This window comes from Phyllobates terribilis, unplaced genomic scaffold (assembly GCF_046119375.1).
Source record: "Phyllobates terribilis strain yellow unplaced genomic scaffold, ASM4611937v1 Scaffold_810__1_contigs__length_643294, whole genome shotgun sequence".
NCBI classification, from domain to species: Eukaryota; Metazoa; Chordata; class Amphibia; order Anura; family Dendrobatidae; genus Phyllobates; species Phyllobates terribilis.
The window spans coordinates 1-11,796 of NW_027363570.1; the positions used below are offsets into that span (position 1 = coordinate 1).

General features: G+C 49.4%; 1 pseudogene; it reads right to left on the reverse strand.

Moving 5' to 3' along the window:
* Positions 1 to 1,535: 1,535 nt before the first annotated feature.
* LOC141240291 (cytochrome c oxidase subunit 5B, mitochondrial-like) lies at positions 1,536 to 11,501 on the reverse strand (annotated as a pseudogene).
* Positions 11,502 to 11,796: the final 295 nt, after the last annotated feature.

The following is an 11,796-nucleotide window of genomic DNA, read 5'->3' on the forward strand; positions in this document are numbered from 1 at the left end:
AGCCCCCCCAACTGCAGTGTGCACAATGTATTCTGTCACAAGTCTGACAGTCTGCTGTAAGCCAGTGTGTGATTCACCCCCCTCCCCCTGCACTCACAGCTCCCCTCCCGGTGAGATGGTTCTTCCTCACATCACAGACTTGTAAGCACAATAGCAGAGAGACACCTTCTGCGCTTAGGCTGTGAAGCAGAACCATCTCACCGGGAGGGGAGCTGTGAGTGCAGGGGAGGGGGTGAATCACACACTGTGCTTACAGCAGACTGTCAGACTTGTCACAGAATACATTGTGCACACTGCGGGTGTGGACTTGGGGGGCTCTTATGACAGGTACTGTGCAAACGCGACCAGCTGATCACCCACTACCAAAACGGAATGGAACACCAGGGGGCGCCAGAGAGCAGAATTCAAAAAAATAAAAAAGCTTGGTATCTTTTGAATGAAGCATAATTTTGAATCTCTAAATAACAAAATTATTTATTTCTACCTTTTCTGGTTGGTTAACTGTATTCTTTATGGTGGCTCGATCCCTTTAAGGATAAGGCAACGACTTGGCATGGCTGACAGGGTTAAGCCGTTTAAAAATTCAATAGGAAAACACTCCCTTTTGTCATCATCTACAACAACATGGCTCCACCGTCAGCTGATTCTTTTCTCAGACTCACCTCAACATTAAGCTCTTTATGTAGTAAGATTCTAATAGCTTATCTAAAATTGTAATTAGAAACTCCCTTTAACAGTTTTTCTTTACCTACTCCCACTTTGATTACATTTCATTTGATAATCCACAGTGCATGATGGGATACTCAAACAGGACATCAAGGGCAGCGGTCACTGCTACAGTTCATCTCCACCCTGAAATGAAGAGTCCGTGACATCCGCTTCAGGGGGTGGGCAGTCCCTGCTGTACTCTGCATGTCCCTCACCTTACAATGCACACCAAGTGCACTCTTGTCGGCTAGTCTCTTCCCATTAGGGCTAGCGAGGGAGCACACTGTGTGCACTTAAAGTACTACACAGTGACAAGGAAGCTCATACAGAGTCAGAATGGACAACCGTCACATGCTCCGTACAGCAGGGAATAACCCTACCCCTGAAACTGATGTCAATGATGACTCCGTGTTTCAGGGTGGAGACAGGGGCTGCGGCAGTGACCAAGCCAAGGCTCCCAGATAACTAGGAGATTCTGGGGAGTCTCAAAAAAGGTCATCAAAAACAAAGTAGGTAAAAAAAAGTTAGACTAAAGAGGGAACAGCAGTGACTTCTTAAAGTCAATTAGAAGAGCGATTAGATTAGTACAATAGAAAGACATTTAGGATTAAAATCCTTATTAGTTTCGAACCACTCCTATAATTTATCCTGCAGAAGCCACTAGTGGAAGCCAGAGTGGAGATCCAGACTACAGAACGCATCTTGCCCATCCAAACTGCCAAATTCTTACAGACCTTTGTCAACTCCAATTCAAAGGATGGGAGAACGTTAGCTTTGTTAAGCATTGTTCTGTATGCACGACCAATGCTAATGAAAAATAAAACACATTACAATATATCAAGTATTTAATAAAAGATTTTTTAACTTTAACATATGGCTGTCAATAGTAATACAAGTCCTCTTCAGTGTGGAAACTCATAAAGGACAACCTTGTAGTGAGAGCCACACTGTGGGCAGCGATTTACCTGCCCATCATGGGCCCAGAACCAGATAACTTGAGAATTATCTTCTTCACCTGGAAGAAAGAAAATGATAAAAGTTTATGTTTCAGTGCTTGAATTTATTGTACTACTACAAACTGAGCGGATTCTGTGAGTTTATGGTCTTGTACATTATTCTAGATGTATGACCATTATATCTAAACGTGGTAGTACCCCATATGGGGGTGTAAACTGCTATTTGAGCACACGGAGGGATCGGATGGGAAGGAGCGCTCCTTGGCTTTTAAAACGCAGAATTTTGCGATATGGGGACATGGAACTAACATTTTAGTGGTAGAACTGTACATTTTTTATTAGCTGAAAGTTTGTCATTTACACAAGAGTTATTAGGTGAAACTGGACCCCATAATTTATTGAGCAATTTCTCCCAAATGCAGCAATGCCCCATATGTCATCAGAAGTTACTGTTAGGCCACAAATCAGGGCTGAGAAGGAAGGAGCGCTATTTGGTGCACAAATTTTGCAGGTGACATTTGCGGAACCCGAAGGTGTCAATAGAAAAACCCACAAAATGACCCCATTTTAGAAATTGCACCTTTCAATGAATTCATCTACAGCTGCAGTAACTATTTTGGCCCCACAGGAGTTTGCTTTGCAACATACACGCCAGGCTTTTTTCCCCTTGTGAATTGCAAATCTGCCACTTAAATGCCCATACATTGTGCCCCCATACAGTGTAGTAGCCCCATATATTGTGCCCAGCTGGAGCTTATGGAGACATACACCCCGTAAATTGTTAAGTGCACTCTCCCAGCTACAATAATGCCAAACATGTGGCTGCTTACTGTGGTTTAGGCATAGGGGGGGGCTCAGAAGGAGGGGAATTTGGAAGCACAGATTTCACTGGATTTTATTTGAGAGGTTGGGATCCATCGCTTTTCAAGAGTCTTTGTTCTACCAGTAACGTGGGACCCCCTATGTTTCCAGTGATAGATATCCTGCACAAAACTCCACTCAGGTCTAAGTTAGGGTTTTATTGGTAATATTTTGGGGGACATTACTTGTTTTCAATAGAAGGCTGGGATCATATTATTGTGTTCTACACTAAGCACTTACGCTGGAGTTTCCGTGTAAATCCTACAAAAATGTGATTTAGATGAAACCCCCCAATGCAACCGCTCTCCATAATGAGGCAGGTGGAGACACTTTGGACTCAGTTTGGCATCTGTTCCGGTGGTATCCATCTTGAGACATGCACAGAACAGTGGTCACCCACACTTGTGCGCTAAAAAGACACCTAAACTGATGGGACATTGGCGGAACACAGACCAGACGGAGTCCAAAGTGACCACCTGCCTCATTATAGCGAGTGGTTCAGTCGGGGGTTCTATCTGAATCACATTTTTTGGGGAATTTACACTGAAACCCAGACGCAAGTGCTCAGTGGAGAGCGCAGGATAAATGTGAACCGAGCCTTATTCAGATTATTGGGAATCAGAATGAACAAAAACAGCAGTAAAAGAATAGTTTTTAAATTTTACGCAATTTTCGTGTGGTATAAGTGATAAGACTGCTTTATTATAATGTTCAATACATTTACAGCAATGTCAGATTTATAAATAAAATTTTGGTCTACATTCTGAGACCAACAACTCATCTGGCCAAGAGCTGTACGAGAGCTTATTTTTGCAGGTGGAGTTGGATCCTTTTTAAGTACCATTTTGGGATACAGAACATTCTTTTGATCACTTTTTACACAGATGCAGGATGAACAAAAAAACACAAAACAGCAATTCAGTTATTAATTTTATATATTTTTATGTGGTTCACTGTGCGGTGAAAGCTATTAGTAGTAAGAATGATTTATTGTTTGGTTCAGTATGATTATAACGATACCAGTTTTAGCTCTTTATGCTTTGCTACTTCTGCACACTAAAAACAATATTTTACAACATTAATTTGTTTTTGCATCGCCATATTCTAAAAGCTGAAACTTATTTTTTACCACAAGAGCTAGGTGGGGGCTTTTTCTTTGTGGGAAAGTTAAGAGTAATTATACTATATTTAATACAAGCATTTTATTTAATCCTTTTACTTTAACCTAGTACCACTGTGGAACATGAACATTTCTCACCAATTCCTGGTCCCATACACTGCAGTACTCACGTAGTACTCACAATACAGTGCATGAGACCCGTTAGATTTTCACTGACTCAGTCTGTTAGACACTGCCATAAAAAGGGTCCAACAGGCCACTGTACCCCGAGGTCATCTGATGACCTCGGGGTGCAATGCAAACTATTGGCACCCACAATTACAATCGCGATGAGCAGATAGTGTTAAAGAGGGAGTATTCTCCCTTTTAACCACTTAGATGCTGCTGTTGTGATTGACAGTGGTATCTGATGGGTTAATTGGCATGGTGTACATATCTGGCACACAGCCCAAAGTGACATGTGCTCATGACCAATCTGTACAGCTTTCAGGGGTTAATCACCTTTTCTATAAGTTTTACACTGAAATGAAACGTGTAGCAAAGAAACTTACATCTGCAGCCCACAAGTCTCTGCTTATTGACTGACGGCACAATGTGTGGATTCTCTTTGGTTCATGCATAGGATTTTGGCTTGAGGACGTTAAAAGGATCCTTAAAAAGACAAAATGAGTTGTAAATGTTATACCACTTACAGGTGCATCTCACTAAATTAGAATATCAAAATTTATTTATTTCAGTTCTTCAATACAAAAGTGAAACTCATTATATAAAGTCATTACAGACAGAATGATCTATTTCAAGTGTTTATTTCGGTTAATGTTGATGATTATGGCTTACAGCCAAAGAAACACAAAAGTCATTATCTCAGTAAATTAGAATACTTTAACAGCATGAAAAATGTTTCCTCTTGACAATACCCCATAGATTCTCTATGGGGTTAAGGTCAGGCGAGTTTGCTGGCCAATCAAGCACAGGGATACTGTTGTTTGTAAACCAGGTATTGGCACCTGTCCACACTGCCAAAAGTACCAAGTCCTGCAGGAGAATGAAATTTCCATCTCCAAAAATCTTATCAGCAGAGGGAAGCGTGAAGTGCAATAAATCTCCTGGCAGACGGCTGCGCTGACCTTGGTCTTGATAAAACACAGTGGACCTACACCAGCAGATGACATGGCTCCCCAAACCATCACTGATTGTGGAAACGTCACACTAGACCTCAAGCAGCTTGGATTGTGGCCTCTCCACTCTTCCTTCAGACTCCGGGACCTTGATTTCCAAATGAAATGCAAATTTTACTTTCATCTGAAAACACCACCTTGGACCACTGAGCAACAGTCCAGGTCTTTTTCTCCTTGGCCCAGGTAAGACGCTTCTGGCGCTGTCTATTGGTCATGAGTGGCTTGACACAAGGAATGCGACACTTGTAGCCCATGTCCTGGATAGGTCTGTGTGTGGTGGCTCTTGAAGCAATGACTCAAGCAGCAGTCCACTCCTTGTGAGCCTCCCCCAAATTTTTGAACGGCCTTTTCTTAATAATCCTTTCAAGGCTGCGGTTATCCCGATTGCTTGTGCACCTTTTTCTACACACTTTCGTTCCACTCAACTTTCCATTAATATGCTTGGATTCAGCACTCTGAACAGCCAGCTTCTTTAGCAATAACCTTTCGTGGCTTATCCTCCTTGTGGAGTGTGTCAGTGACTGCCTTCTGGACATCTGTCAAGTTAGCAGTCTTCCCCATGATTGTGGAGCCTACTGAAACAGACTAAGGGACCCTTGTAAACGCTTAGGAAGCCTTTGCAGGTGTTTATTGTTAATTATTCTACTTTACTGAGATAATGAGTTTTGTGTTTTCATTGGCTGTAAGCCATATTCAACATTAAAAGAAATAAACACTTGAAATAGATCACTAAGTTTGTAATGACTATATATATATCAGTTTCAGTTTTGTATTGAAGAACTGAAATAAATTAAATTTTTGATGATATTCTAATTTTGTGAGATGCACCTGTATATGTAAAGAACACAGAAACGTTTATTTAAAGACATTGAACAAAATAATTTAGCAATGTCTTGTCATGAATCCAGATACACTGAGAGATTCCTGCAAAGGACTCATTATGGACTTTGACCTTAATCCACATTTGTATAAGAGGTCGGTCATTTGCTTTACTTCTCCTGGAAACAAAGGAATAACTGGAACAAGGCCTGAAACTCCTGATAGGCACTGCTGTACTTACACGGTTGATCCTCTGAAATCAGCACAATAGATCCCATGCACAGCTATACAGTACATTGCCTAATCTCAGACCTGCACTATTTACCGTGTGTTGAAGCAAGAACACCATTTTATAATAAGGTCTGGAAAGAAGCTGTCGTAGGACAAACTTATTATAATACTCCTGCCAGCAGTGATCAATGTAATGGAGGCCAAAGTATGTCAACAGCAGGAGAAACCCTTCCTCCCCACTATGATGTCTAAAGTGATGGGTACATGGTTAGCAACCCCATTCTGCTTTATGACATCCATATGCACTGAGGACCTGTGGAGAGGGTGCATGAGAAAGAACGTAAAAAAAGTAATCTGGTGGCATTACCCCTTGAGTTGTTGCCACATGACAGATGTTTGGAGTCCTTCACAGTGAGAAGCAAAGTAGAACAACGTTATTAAACGATGCTGCCAAAGTATCATTAAATGGGTTGTCCAGGGCCATTTTATTTTTACTTTGGGCCTAAAAACTAACAGGCAGGTAGTTGCAAACAGAGACAACTACCTGCCTGCTTTATCCAACTACAGTCATACTGATTGACAGCTGGCTCTCCGCAGTTAGGCAGCAGGAAGCTGGCTGTCAACAGAGCAGAAGAGAAGAAGCTGCTCTGTTGACAAGACGTCCATGGAAGCCGCTGAATCACCAGCAGGAGCAGTCTGTGACCGCTCTGTGCTGGCAGAGACAGACACCAGGCACAGACAGGCAGTTAGCAACTACCTGCCTGTTAGTTTTTAGTTCATAGTAAAATAAATAAATAATAAAAAAAAAAATTCTTCTCATGCCTATTTGTGGATACTGCCATCATCCTAGACTACATATCCCATCCTGTCTTATATGCTGGAAAAAGTATCCAGTTTCTCCTAGTTCCCCACTCTGTTATAGGGTCCTGGCTTCAAATCCCACCAAGGACAACATCTGCAAGGAGTTTGTGTGTTCTCCCTGTGTTTGCGTGGGTTTCCTCCAATTTACTCCCAAACTCCAAAGACATACTGATAGAGAATTTAGATTATGAGCCCCAATGGGGACAGTGATGATAATGTCGGTAAAGTGCTTTGGAATTAAAGGCGCTATATAAGGGATTAAATAAAAAAGCGCCAAGAAATAGGACCTGGGAAGCATGACTACAGAACACAGAAGTGACCAGATGTGTGTTCCCTGTGGCTAGACTGTCTAGCAGGTCACTAATAATGCCCCATATACACCAGGGTGTGACTAGCAGCTACACCAATAAAGTATAGGGGATGCCACCAGGACCCAAACTTTACATCACAAGCACAAGACCTACAGATGCATCTGAAGACGGGGACCCCTCTTCAGCCAGTTTCACTTTGTCCCAGACTCATCAAGTGTCACCAGGTTTCTACTGTAAAACCGATTGGAATGTCGCTTTTTGCACAACTTTTCGTTGCTGAAAGCAAATAGTTTCTTGACACATGTGTGTCCCAGCCAGCTTAGACAACTTTGAGAAGTGGGCAAAGCCAATGTTTGTTCCTCTAAACACACAAGGATATTAAAAAGGTTTGTTCAAGACTTGACAACCCCTTTCTTAAAGGCTGTATTACCCGGTATAAAACAAACTCCCCTTCCACACCAGCGTCGTTCCAACAGTGTCAGCAATAGATCTCCCGGTCCCATATGGAATAATCAGCAGCCACTAACAGGCTGCTTCGCTCAACACTTCCTGGAGATGAACTTTGGACATCAGAGGAAAGTGTGAGAACAGTGGCCCATTAGCAGCAGACTGGCTGCAGCACTCACACGGTATACAAATATCATGGGAAACCAGGGAGACCCAGCACTCACATTGCTAGAATGGCACCCGCACAGGAGGGGAGTTTGTTTCCATTTTACACTGAGGGATATAGTAAGGAGGGTTTATCCACTACTTGGCACAATACAAGAAAATTGTAAAAAAACAAACAGTAAACACAAGGAGTAAGATATAAGTGTGTGAACATGGCTCAGCCTTGTCCTAGACACACTCTAACGGACGGACGGACGGGGGGCAGCACTCTAACGGACGGGGGGGGGAGCAGCACTCCAACGGACGGGGGGGGGAGCAGCACTCCAACGGACGGGGGGGGAGCAGCACTCCAACGGACGGGGGGGGGAGCAGCACTCCAACGGACGGGGGGGGAGCAGCACTCCAACGGACGGGGGGGGGAGCAGCACTCCAACGGACGGGGGGGGAGCAGCACTCCAACGGACGGGGGGGGAGCAGCACTCCCAACGGACGGGGGGGGGAGCAGCACTCCAACGGACGGGGGGGGAGCAGCACTCCAACGGACGGGGGGGGGAGCAGCACTCTAACGGGAGGGGGGGGAGCAGCACTCTAACGGAGGGGGGGGGAGCAGCACTCTAACGGAGGGGGGGGGAGCAGCACTCTAACGGAGGGGGGAGCAGCACTCTAACGGAGGGGGGGGGGAGCAGCACTCTAACGGAGGGGGGGGGAGCAGCACTCTAACGGAGGGGGGGGAGCAGCACTCTAACGGAGGGGGGGGGGAGCAGCACTCTAACGGAGGGGGGGGGGAGCAGCACTCTAACGGAGGGGGGGGGGAGCAGCACTCTAACGGAGGGGGGGGGAGCAGCACTCTAACGGAGGGGGGGGGGAGCAGCACTCTAACGGAGGGGGGGGGGGGGCAGCACTCTAACGGAGGGGGGGGGAGCAGCACTCTAACGGAGGGGGGGGGGAGCAGCACTCTAACGGAGGGGGGGGGGAGCAGCACTCTAACGGAGGGGGGGGGAGCAGCACTCTAACGGAGGGGGGGGGGGGAGCAGCACTCTAACGGAGGGGGGGGGGAGCAGCACTCTAACGGAGGGGGGGGGAGCAGCACTCTAACGGAGGGGGGGGGAGCAGCACTCTAACGGAGGGGGGGGGGAGCAGCACTCTAACGGAGGGGGGGGGGAGCAGCACTCTAACGGAGGGGGGGGGAGCAGCACTCTAACGGAGGGGGGGGGGAGCAGCACTCTAACGAGGGGGGGGGAGCAGCACTCTAACGGAGGGGGGGGGAGCAGCACTCTAACGGAGGGGGGGGGGAGCAGCACTCTAACGGAGGGGGGGGGAGCAGCACTCTAACGGAGGGGGGGGGAGCAGCACTCTAACGGAGGGGGGGGGAGCAGCACTCTAACGGAGGGGGGGGGGGAGCAGCACTCTAACGGAGGGGGGGGAGCAGCACTCTAACGGAGGGGGGGGGAGCAGCACTCTAACGGAGGGGGGGGGGGAGCAGCACTCTAACGGAGGGGGGGGAGCAGCACTCTAACGGAGGGGGGGGGAGCAGCACTCTAACGGAGGGGGGGGGAGCAGCACTCTAACGGAGGGGGGGGAGCAGCACTCTAACGGAGGGGGGGGGGAGCAGCACTCTACGGAGGGGGGGAGCAGCACTCTAACGGAGGGGGGGGAGCAGCACTCTAACGGAGGGGGGGGGAGCAGCACTCTAACGGAGGGGGGGGGAGCAGCACTCTAACGGAGGGGGGGGGAGCAGCACTCTAACGGAGGGGGGGGGAGCAGCACTCTAACGGAGGGGGGGGGAGCAGCACTCTAACGGAGGGGGGGGGAGCAGCACTCTAACGGAGGGGGGGGAGCAGCACTCTAACGGAGGGGGGGGGAGCAGCACTCTAACGGAGGGGGGGGAGCAGCACTCTAACGGAGGGGGGGGGAGCAGCACTCTAACGGAGGGGGGGGAGCAGCACTCTAACGGAGGGGGGGGGAGCAGCACTCTAACGGAGGGGGGGGAGCAGCACTCTAACGGAGGGGGGGGGAGCAGCACTCTAACGGAGGGGGGGGGAGCAGCACTCTAACGGAGGGGGGGGGAGCAGCACTCTAACGGAGGGGGGGGGAGCAGCACTCTAACGGAGGGGGGGGAGCAGCACTCTAACGGAGGGGGGGGGAGCAGCACTCTAACGGAGGGGGGGGGAGCAGCACTCTAACGGAGGGGGGGGAGCAGCACTCTAACGGAGGGGGGGGAGCAGCACTCTAACGGAGGGGGGGGGAGCAGCACTCTAACGGAGGGGGGGGAGCAGCACTCTAACGGAGGGGGGGGGAGCAGCACTCTAACGGAGGGGGGGGAGCAGCACTCTAACGGAGGGGGGGGAGCAGCACTCTAACGGAGGGGGGGGAGCAGCACTCTAACGGAGGGGGGGGAGCAGCACTCTAACGGAGGGGGGGAGCAGCACTCTAACGGAGGGGGGGGAGCAGCACTCTAACGGAGGGGGGGAGCAGCACTCTAACGGAGGGGGGGGAGCAGCACTCTAACGGAGGGGGGGGAGCAGCACTCTAACGGAGGGGGGGGAGCAGCACTCTAACGGAGGGGGGGGGGAGCAGCACTCTAACGGAGGGGGGGGGAGCAGCACTCTAACGGAGGGGGGGGGGAGCAGCACTCTAACGGAGGGGGGGGGAGCAGCACTCTAACGGAGGGGGGGGGAGCAGCACTCTAACGGAGGGGGGGGGAGCAGCACTCTAACGGAGGGGGGGGGAGCAGCACTCTAACGGAGGGGGGGGAGCAGCACTCTAACGGAGGGGGGGGGAGCAGCACTCTAACGGAGGGGGGGGGGGAGCACTCTAACGGAGGGGGGGGGGGAGCAGCACTCTAACGGAGGGGGGGGGAGCAGCACTCTAACGGAGGGGGGGGGGGGAGCAGCACTCTAACGCCCCCAGTTGTACATTTCAGTCTTAATTATCTTCGTTAATTATGTCATATACCTCTCCCTTCTTCAAAGCGTTCAGGACTTTCCTCTCCAGGCCCGTCGCCTGCTCCTCATCAGTGGGGATACCTAAACAGAAGACACAAAAAGGACAGATCATAGCAAGAATACTACAAAGAAAAAACAAAGTGACCTGAAAGTGGCTGATAAAAGAGGACAATAGCCAGCCGAGCTGTGTGACAATTCAGTCTGTACAGAGGGTACAGTAGTGGAAGTGTAACCTGTGCAGGGGCTTGGCAGACCCCGTGCACACGGTCACAGTCCTGGGTGTCACCTGCTGTCACTGGAGCAGTGAGTACCTGCTGATGGGCGGCGCACATTACTACACTGCTGCAAAGTCACGTACACTGTCCCGTCCTATGCCCTTCACAGGGGACACCGCACACTCCAGCCTCACACCTAGTAATACACAGCAGTCCTCACACCACACACAGGAGGCGGCCACTGTCCACCATGGCTGTCATACCCACCTCCAGCGCTCATGGCTCTGACGCATGGTCGGCTGCGGCACACGGTCCCTGCACTCCGGGGCACAGCGCGACGGACGAGCTGAGAAACCTCCAAGAAGCCATGACTGCTGCACCTCACAGCCGACAGCTGCCACTACAGCGTCCAGGGGGCGGAGCAGTGCGCATTTATACCCGGGACCATACCAAGCGCATAGCGGAGGGGTGCACCGTAACAAGGCAGCGAGCAGAGAGGCCGTGTCATCTCCGTATATGGCCGTAATGTGCTGTACCCGCGGGGTTATTGCTGGCGCTTAATTACCACATGTAAAGGGAGTCAATGACAGGTGGAAACGCCATTTGTTCTCTAGTAGCAGCCGCCCAATAAAAGTGACCTCATCAATGGGAAGAATTGTTTATAAAAAGCAGCAGCTTTGTGATTTACTTGTTTTTAAAAAATCCTTTTCATTCTCAAGGAGAGGAGGAATTTTAGTTTTGTTTACTGCTCGTTGCCTAGGTTACCGGCCACTGCTGTGCTAGGAGTGCAGCGCTTCCAAGCTGTTTTCTATAGAGCTTGTACACACTGATTTGAGGCTGCCCGGATTTAGTACCCTGCACTCTCCGGGGCTGCAGCGGTAAAGATGCCTCATGTGTCAGCATCGGAGGGCGCACCATTTGGGTTCAGCGATGCGACATTGCCACATGTCTGACCTGTCAATCAAGCAGCACAGCATCG